Below are 11,353 nucleotides of genomic sequence, written 5' to 3' on the forward strand. Positions count from 1 at the left end.
TCATCTTGTAGTCTATGATCTTTGTTGAATGTACTAATCCAATTCATATATTCTATAAGATTTTCAGTCCACTTTTATAGAAAAGTCCGAATAGTTCTCCAGTCTTTTATATATTTCTCGAGAACATTTTTCGGGTCTGGCACAGAGTAACGTATAACTTCTAATACCAATATATGTTCCTGGTTTCTTATAAGCATTTGGTGTAATGCTTGCGTTTTGGTATTTGGGAGGTGAATCACGACACGCTGCATTCTTCTAAGATGATCTAGGTCTAAACTTATGGTACAAGAAGGTAGAATAGTATTTTCGGCCCCTCCAAATCAAATTAAGAATCAAGATGAAGCCTTTTCGAACTTAGTCCAACTTCTTTGTTAAATTCTAATAAATTGATAGACGTAGACTGAAAACGCTACCAGAGCTCCGTAGAGAAGGGGTAATTGCCATTCAGAATTCTGGGGTTTGCTTTGCCGTGCAAGACCGCAACGCCAACTATGACACTGATGGCAGTCTCTATCAACAAGAAAAAAGAAGAGAATTTGGTGATGAAAGCCACCTCTAAACCCTCAACTCAAAGCTGTACAGTCTCTTTTCTCATTAGCCCCCCATCCACCATCCACTTGGACCATTTCTTATGCAAAACTCCTGCACCAACCCCTCCTGTTATATTAACATTGAAATTAAAATTACATGTTGTTACCTTCAAAACACAACCACCCATTATATTTATGACAAAATGAGAGCAAAAGAATTGCTCAATGTTTGTATATTTCTATTCACCACCGCCACAATCTTCTTGTTCTAATACCACGCAACTTCTATTTTATACAAAATGTAAGCTAAGTATAAGAATCTTAATTATATGACGTCCATTTCTTATGTCGAACATCGTTATTATACCCATCGTCATGCCTCCGGATTGCCATACTTGGAGGTTATGGCAAGCTGCCCATTCCTTTCAATGTCTTAATCAATGATATATTCCTATGAAGCCAATTAGGCCTCAATTTGCACTGTGGTTGATGCATTATGGAGAACAACAATATCATCTATGATAACTTGGTTCCTTGACAACATGACCTGCTAAACAAAATGAGTTTAAATAAAGAAATGTTGATATTGATTGGGGAACCAGGGGCCACCTAAATTGACTTTTAAACACAAGGTTATCAGCCAAAAAAAAAAATGAAGACCAGGTTTGTTGGATTTTGTTCTAGAAGCAATTGTTGGCTGACACATTATTATTTCCAGGATCTAAATTTGTACTTGTAATATTTTCATTATAAATAAAGGGCTTTTTCTTTCCAATCATGCTTATGTGTCCATGATTTATCCTAAAAATTAACAAAGATGATTGTTGTATATTCTTAAAGATGAGACATATATTAATTAGAGGTTAATTTTTAAATGCTCCCAATCAAGGATCATCACGGAGGACAGTGATCAATCTATTTAGATCGGTAAACAGTTCATCTCCTTGTGGGCAGATGATTTGGATCTGCAGTGTAGAGACACTGGGTGAAGGTGCAGATGGTTGTTAGAGAACAACTTGCACTGAGCGTGACCAACACGAGAACCACATAGATGTCTACTCACTCATCAGTGATCTTCTCGATGCTGCAGGGTATAAGTGGTCCTTTGACCTACGGTTATATTGGCTATTCGCAGCGAGGCTACTGAGTTTGACTGCACGTTCCTTGGTCCCTAGCCATTCGGATCCTTGCTGTGTATGTTGGTTCAGTAGGTTCAGGTTCGCTGTTTGGAGTAGGATGCACTTAGATAGAATTTATCGACCTTGGTAGAAAAGGAGAATCTATGTGATTTGCGAGATTGAGTTCAAAAGTCTTTGGCCAAAACAAGTATAATACTGGAAAAGAGTTTTCATGGATTCACAAACGAACTCGAGTCGAGCCAATCTTACATAAGACTGACGATGGGATTTGAGGAGTTCTCTATGACCTCCATCAAGTCGGGACTCACGATAGAAAGACTAAATCATACGATAACTGACCTAGGGAGGGGTTCATTTTTTTATTCTACTGGTCGCCACTACATACTGCTAGGTATCACTGATGGATTGTGAGACTCATCGGGCGTCATCTTGATGATCGATGACCCTCGAAGAGTAGAATTGAAAATATTCTAATCCATCGAAAAGAGTTTCGATGATATTGTGATAGAGATCACAATATATCTCACTACCAGATAGAATAAATATATGGGATCACACATTAAGGGATTTAATCTCGAATTTGCCAATTGGGCTTATAAGTTTCAATTGGGTTAAGATTTATTTGAAACTCTATTAGGTTTATGAAAATCATGCTAGCACATGGTTAAATCTAATTCTTCTCGGAACTTTGATTTGATCCAGTCCATAGCCTTGAACATAACCTAAATTCATTTGGTTTAATTGAGCTCTTAATTATAAGTCCAAAGGATTTAATTAAGTTAATTAGTTGACATAATTATCCTAATATTATCTCTTCATATCTCCTAATTATCTCTAAATATGCATGTGGAATAGTTGAAAAATGGGTGGCGTAATTTTTTTTTTTAAAAATTATTGAGCACCATATCCTAGAGGGCCCACCCCCTCTTATATGTCATGGCGTGAAGGAGAGAGGGTGGGGTCCATGCCCCATCTCTTATGACTGAGATCCCTTTGTGGGGCCCGAGAGTTGGCATCCCAACCACCTGATATGTATTCAATGGATGGCTATTGTACATGCTTAAAAGGACGATTAATTACCTTTTATATCTGATTTTATTTGACATAAATCATATTTAAAAGGTAATGATTCTTGTGAGATAAGGATCTACCTTTTTAAGATGACAGGTCGCTAATATGTGTCAGGCTTATGTTATTTAAAGGGAGGTCTCTAGAATTTCTTAGTATTAATTTTTCATCAAGAAAACCTTCCCTCTCTCCATCTCCATGCCTCCTCTCTTCATATTCTTCCTTTCCGTGCCCAAAGGTTGGGTGTTCTCTCTTCCACACGCTAGAAGAGTTCTGGTGACTTAGAAATCAAGATCGAGGAGAAGAAGAAGAAGGCTGCAGATTAAGGAGTTGATCTCTCAGTTAAGCCTCAAGGCCAAGGTTCTTTTGAGAAGAAGAATCTTCTACGAGAAGAAAAGTTTGAGATTGATCCCGATGGATACCTGTAAAGCCGGACATGAGTGCGGCTCCATCTTCTACGAATCCGAGATCATCTAAAGCGGTGAATTTTTATCCACACAAAGTAATGAGATATAATCTCTATTTTTCTTAAATTTCATATTAATTATATGTGCTTTCTTCTAGACTTGGGTAGTTTAGATCTGCTATCTTACATGTGAGATTAAAAGTTTGATTCGATTTATTTTTATCGTATATTTTTAAAAATTTAAAATCTACACATACTGTCTACCTATTTTCTATCAATTATCAACCAATTTTTTTTTTTTCCTGAGACATTGCATAAAAGACATTACTATGATCAGCATAAGTGTGATTTAATAATTGTAGCAGTCTATATTTTTGCAGACAACTCATTGAAGTCTACACGCTCATCTAATCAGTAATAGTGGGATTGCAAGGTACAATGACGCTTGCCTTTCCTTAGGGCAAAAAAAAAAAAAAAAAGTACGTCCTGTGTCACAAAATTCTCAGATTATGAGAAGGGAAGTAGCATTTCCAGCACAAATCCTCAAATCTGACGGGAAATAAAGCAGTATTGAAGCGGTTTCTTGGCACCTAGATGTCAAGATTAGAAATTGAGAAGGCTTCTTTTGTCGCCTATAATTACAGCATGTTGCCGGAATTAGGGGGTACCAGGTAATCGAGCCTCCATAAAATTACAGATTAAAAAATAAATAAATTTGATTACTTTTAAGGATTGGAGGAGAATTATTATGTGACAGGACGCATGGAAGCTTCTATGTGGAAAGTGACATGTTAAGTATGAATTTTCTCAAATAATGCCAGCCAAAATTATTTTCCATGTGCTTCAGAAAAAAAAAAAAAAATCATTTCCCAGGCTAATATTTCCATTATACTTCTTAAGTGGGAAAAATATGGTTCAAGCACGCGTACGTATGTTGTATATGCAACATAAATTTTTTTGCAACATAAAAAGCATCTATTAGAAAAAAAAATTAAATATTTAAAAGAAAGCAAAAAAAATATAATATGTTGATTTTTTCTTTAAATATACTATATTAGCTGTCAGTCATCTATTTCAAAATTTTCTAAAATATCTCCTCCCAATCTACGCCTGTTGTACTCATTCCTTTTTTTTTTTTTATTGTATCTCTTGTTAAGATTTATTTTATTAGTAAATTTTGAGCCATTAACTTTAGAAATGAAATTGTTGTTAATTTATTGAGGAATAAAAATTGTTGCAAAAAACTTAAATTACCTAATACAATTTTGCAATAAGTTAACCTCCTATTAAAAATCAAGCCATTGTTGAAAATAATAGGGCATTATCCTTAATGAATGCATTGCAGCAATTTAACAATCAGGCCATTTTATTATTATTATTATTATTTTTTTTTTTTTTATTTTATTTTATTATTATTATTATTATTTAATTTGAAAAAGCTCGATTGTATAGAATAAGTAGGTCACTAACATCCAACACCCACTTGATGGATACAATAAGTTGGCACTTTTTTTTTTAATGTTCTCCAAGCTCCCGATCAAAAGTCTTGTAACTCTAAGAAACTATGATGCATTCAACATACTATATTCTCAGATATTGAGGGTGTATTTAATTTACAATCAAAATAAAAATCAAAAATGAATAAAATTAGAATAATCATATTTTTAACATATTTGACTCGTATTTGAATCAAAATTAAAATATTTTTAAATAATTTTATAAAAATAATTAAATAAAAAGATATTTATGAAAAATATTTTTTAAAATAATTATGATGGAATGAGATTTGAATAATGAGATAAAATAGAATTGAATTTTAAAAATTATTATATTCTCATTCTTCATGAAATGAGAAGAGTAATAGAACTCTCTCCAACGAAGCAGCAGGGCACGTGGTTTGCATTACAACCCTCTTTTGGTCCTATTAATCCTTCTCTTTCTCATGGATCAAGTTAGATAGTTGCAGCAATATTACTGTGCACCACTGTTACAATCAAGGACTCATAGTTTAGCACATAGTTTAGCATATGAGATATTGTCTAGGATGGTCTCTTTCTGTATAAGTCGGAGTTCTTTTTTTTCTAGTACAATAAAGGAGTGAGGGGGGGGATCAGCATAACTATCCTCTTTGGCATGACCATGAGCCCTCATTCCAATGGAGAATGTTTATACATGGGGCCGACAAACACTCAACCCATTCCCCACCACGCATGGAGCCCTATGGCCACCATGTCGGGTGAGTACGTCATCCCAGTACCATCCAAACGTCAGAGGTCCAATCATCATCCCACGCCTTAGACATCCATATATTCAGAGAAAATCCTTTCATTTAATCGACTCCGCATAGGCTCGAATCTGGAGGTGAGATATGGGATTTAAAGCTTGTATCAACTAAGCTACCACTTGCGTGGTAGAGTTTTTTTGATTCACAATCAATATGAGACTAACGATATCCTCTCTTCTATATAATAATAATAATAATAATAATAATAATAATAATAATAATAATAATAATAATAATAATAAATAAAATATTTGCATACTTTCATACGGAACCATTCGATAGTTTTGTTCCTAGAAGCAATGTGATTAATGATGCTACATTCATGTATGGACATTGACGGGGGACAAGGAGATGATGGCCCTTCACACAACCATGGGTGAGATGAGGAGCTTTTGGTAATTGGGATATCCATCCTTCACCTCTATGTTTTGGTATATCATCACCAGATGTGATATGATGATGGATGATTAAATACTAGATGATTATATATATATTATTAAATATCATGAAATAAACCCTATGTATACCATATATAGCATGTATAAATAATTACTTACTTATAAATTAATTGATTAAACATTCTGCATTCACAACTCCTCACATAAACATGTAGTAATAATATTATTTATTTATTTATTTATTATTATTATTATTATTATTATTATTATTATTATTATAGGTATCTATTTTGATTAAGTTATTAAAATGATATTATGATAATATTATATATAATCGAACTTGGTTAGACTTAGTCAATTTTGACCATCAATATTAGGGCTGTCCATTAGAAATGATTTAGCCCATCAAAATAAAATGAGAAAAAAAAAAGTATGAAAAGTTTAGCATCCATACCAATTAACTATATTTGCCTATAGAAATAAAATAGGCATCTAATAAATAAATAAAAAGTATCCATACTATTTAACTAAATCAGTCAATACAAATAAAATAGGCATCTAATGATAGGCATCTATAGAAAGAGACAAGGAAGATTTTTTTTTTTCCCAACTTATTGATTGGGGATATTTTTGTCCCAAAATAACTTCAGCATATCATCAATATTTAGTCATGTACTATCACTTGAAGTACATATGGTCATAGCATCTCTACATAATGTAGTGATGCAATCACTAAATTTATCATTGGATCCTTCAACACTGGATGAGATGTTGTAATGTCAAACAAAATGATCACATCATCTAACTCATATCACTGGGATGATGTGAAATATCATCCTTATCAAACAGCATAAGATAATACGAGGGATGATGGTGAGGTTGATTTTAGTGATTTGCCACTTTTTGGATCCATCATTAATACAAACTATCAATTGTTGGACTGACACTTGCACAACCCATTTACATAAAAGAAAAAAATAAAATTCTTATTGCACCGTACGTGGTGCAGAAGAGTTGCACCATGCACGGTGATTGACACGAAACCCCCCCATTCATGGTGACCAATCACCGCACGCGGTGCTAAATTTCTACACCGCACGTGGTGCACAAAGAATCGCTTAAGAAAAAAATGTCACATGCATGGCCCATGAAAGAGTTCCAATAGTACCATAAATGAAAATTATGTACTATATTTTGGAAATAAAATTCATAAAATTTATTTTATTTTAATTTTTTTAATGACTATATTACCTCATTATTTATGCATTTATATATATTATTATGCATCTACTGCAAATAAGAATACATTGACTAAGCTGGAGCTGAACACATGTATCTGTTTGAGAAAAAAATATAATGATCTAGCAAAATCTAAAATAGATAGTATTATGGTGTAAGAGGGCTTCTTTAGTCCTACATCGGTTAGAGTCAAGAGAGAGTATGACTTATATAGATTAAAATCTTCTCTTCCATGTAAGGCATCTTTTAAAGGACAAAATCGTGAGGCTCTAAATGACCAAGGTCACTGAAGCCTAAAGATGGTCATGAGCCAAAGCGAACAATACCTTATGTATGCGGAGATCCGACCCCTTGACCCATAACCGTAATATTGGCACCATTTGTGGGAAGCCTCCTATCCACACATACTTCCTCTTGATTGGGGGCTGTGTTGTGGTATAGAGAAGGCTTCTTTAGTCCCACATCGGTTAGAGTCAAGAAAAATATGGCTTATATAGATTAGAATCTTCTCTCCCATGTGAGGCATCTTTTAAAGGACAAAATCGTGAGGCTCTAAATAACCAAGGTCCACTAAAGCCTAAGGCCCACTGAAGCCAAAGATGGTCATGAGCCAAAGCGGACAATACCTCACATATGCGGAGATCCGACCCCTTGACCTATAACTGCAACAGATAGTATTACGACCAACTCCCTGTCGTCTGTCACTGGTGAAAAGTACTGTAAAATCAAGTCCTCACAGATCGGAGTTGTGTCCGACGGAGACCCTCCGATGCTTAAGTCAGAGACAGGATTGGTGAACAATGATAAGAATATAAAATGTAGCAGAGTCTCAGCCAGAATTGTCCTTACCCGTGCTGCTCGTTTACCTCTTATTTTATAAATAATTCTAATGTAATCGTCGAGCACGTGGTCCCACTTTTTATACCGCTAAATAATCGAGCTATAATTATAGAGTTAGTGGGTCATTTATTCTCACTAATGGCCGTGATACGTAGTTGATAACCATTCAAAACGATTAGAGTATGTTGAACAGATAAGCCGACTGTATGTCGGTAATACTGATAAGTTGATAGAAGATCGAATGTCCATCGGCTGGTAATTCTGATATGCCGATAATCTTCGATCGGAAGTTAATTAAGTCATCTGTTGTTGGTCGATAATAGCCGACTCTTGATCGGTCAATCGATTATGAGTCGGCGTAATATGTTAATTCGACTGATGTAAAATCGAAGTCGGGAGTCGGTTGATTTGTCCCAACAGATAGTTTTTATAGAAACTACAAAAAAAATAGAAGCAACAGCAATAATATTATAAAAATAATTCATTTGCAAGAAAGAAATATCTTCTTACAAAATAGTTTCTAAAATTATGTGATATTTTTTGAGATTTTTCTAAGTCACATATATGTTGGCAATATATCAATATACTAAATTAATAATTTTATCAAATTATCATGTTTTTAGATAAATCATGAACAAACAATTTTTAGATTTTTTTTTAGAAAACTTTTTGCTCACTTTTCAATTGTAAAACCAAATTTTTGAAAGGATTCCATATAGCTTTGATTTAAGAAATATTTGTATAACGCCACCCCTTCACCTCCCCCCGACCCAGTTCCACCCTAAATAAATAAATAAAGTTTGTGGTGGATCTATTTTATGTTTTATGAGATTAGTTTATCTGATGGAGTTTCTTGCCCAACGTAACTGGCTTAACACAATTGGAGTGATTCATAAGGTTGGATCTTTTTTTAGATTAATTTTTTGATAATATAGAATTTTTTGGTGTAAAGTCTCCTGACGCCCCCATCATGTCAGACGTTACACTTGTGGTGTGAGTTATGTCGAGTAACAATTTTTTTTTCTTTTCATTTTCATTTTTTTTGGTGCTGGATTTTTTTTGAAGAATTATTGAATAATTAGTTATGATCATAAAATACATAATATCACATGAAATATTAATCTATTAGATATTATATTATATTAAAAATATCAATTTATAAATTAATTGATATTTTGATATAATTTAAATTTATTCTAATCTAGTTTTGTTAGAATTAATACATTTTTATTATAATTAATATGTTATTATTAATTATTTTATTATAATTATCATATTATTATATAATAATTAATAAATTATATAATAACTAATATATTATTATTTTTTATTTAATTATTTATTATTTATTATTATTATTATTATATTATTATAAATATTTATTATATATATAGTATTGGATTAATTTATTATTAAATAATAAATATTTTTATATTGAATAAATATTTTTAAATTAATATTGAAATATTGATCAATTTGTTGGTCAATTTGAATACACATGTGCAACTTGCATGATCATAATTGTTGAAGGTGTCGTGGGATCACATTAAATCTTAGATACCGTTGATCCTGCTCGGAAAAATAAGTCAATTTTTGGTGTGCTCTTCCCTATTGGCCAAAATAAGTAGCAAATGCCAATTCTACACATCTGTGCATTGGATAATTTCGAAGTAATTTCTCTATCCAAACAGGACTATGCAGACCTCATGTAAATACGTGACACACATATTTAGATTTTTCTCATAAGAAGCTAGCAGTCATATCAATTGGATACTATAATTAAAAATCAAAGATAATATAATTTTGCAATAACTGTGATTGTACTAAACAATACGAAAAGGGTAAGTTGAGGAATATCTGAACAATGGAATCGTTTTGTCCCTTCATTTTTGCAACTAAAATGGAGGATGGAAGTAAACTCCGATGGACACGAAGAAGGAAGAAAGACAAAAATTGGGAAGAAAAAGAAAATGTGTAAACGATTTTTACTTTTATCTTTCGATGCTGCAAAATAATATAACGCATCAAATACTAGATGGTAGATACGGTCCACGAGAAAATAATGATAATTGGTGCCTAAATGAAGCTTTAAGAAAGAGGTATGTAACTACAAATGAAATGGGCTTATCCTTTTTGGTTGGGGTGAAGAGATTTAGCTTCATGTGTTTAGCCTGGTGTGGTTCGAATGACAGAAATCTTGTGTTACGTGCTTTCCTTGGGTTAGAAGTCCTAAACAATTGATATAAGAGTGGGCTGAAAAAAATGGGCAGTACATGGGCCAGGATGAGTCTAATGTGTGTGTGTGTGTGTGTGAGTGAAAGAATGGGAAACCAGCACTAAAAATTGAAAACTGTGTTATATTGGCCCGCTTCATTAACATTTAGATGGTAAAAGATAAAATCTGGTGTTCAAAAGTATATTGGATTGATGAGAATTCGTATAAATCATTAAGAGCCTCCTCAGGTGTTGTTAGTGAGTCCAAAGGTTCAAAAACCATGAATCCAACGATTAATTTCTATGAAATTGGTTTATTACACTTGCAGCCATAATTGGCATAAATCTGTCCTAAAAGAATTAATATTGCTTTGGGGGGAAAAATGCAAAAAGAAAGAAAGAAAGAAAGAAAGGAGGAAAAGAAGGAAACCAGAAGCTAAAATCACAAGAAAATGACTTCATAAGTATGGGTTCATCTTTGAAACATGGCACAGGTCAGCTTAAGTCATGAACCTAATCGGTGCTGCATGTCAATTGAGCCTATCCGGAGGAGCTTTTTGGCGAGCTGCTATTCTAGCTGCCGAACATGCCAACTTAGTTGTTTAGTGGCCTGCAATTTGATCCGCAGTCTAGATTAACTTGTATCTAGCTTAATTGAGCAACAGAGCTCTCCTGAGGACATGTCCTTCTCTTTACCCTCTCCTCTCTCATTGTTGGCGACTGCTGAAAAAGCCACCAACACCAAGATTTGGGTTTTCTTTCCTGCGAAAGAATGATTGATTTTTTTTTCGTGACATTAACCTTGGGGACTCATCTTATATAGCTCTTAAAGCACCATAACTTTTTTTTTCCATCCATTTGCAAAAATCTTAAGGCAGTCGTCAGTAATCCAATTGATTTTGCAAAAAAAAAAAAAAAGATGAATCATTCTTTTGCACCAAAGATACAACCCGACCCCCGACACCGACCAGTTGAAGGTAGTCCCCCAACCCCAATTCCTCTCTCTTTTCTATCCAAAGAGGGAGATGGAGCTAATGTAGCAAACTACTAGAAACTCAAATTACATTAATTACAAATTAATTTTACAATACAGTTTTATGTACGTGCGCCAAACAGACTCAAAGTTGGGCCACACCCAAGGATTGATATAAAAAAAAAATTTATGCATTGCAATGGTGCAAAACACACGTGCCATCCGTGATGATCGGCTCACGCAAGAATCGGAAGAAAATTTT

Source organism: Elaeis guineensis, chromosome 5 (genome assembly GCF_000442705.2).
Source record: "Elaeis guineensis isolate ETL-2024a chromosome 5, EG11, whole genome shotgun sequence".
NCBI classification, from domain to species: domain Eukaryota; kingdom Viridiplantae; phylum Streptophyta; class Magnoliopsida; order Arecales; family Arecaceae; genus Elaeis; species Elaeis guineensis.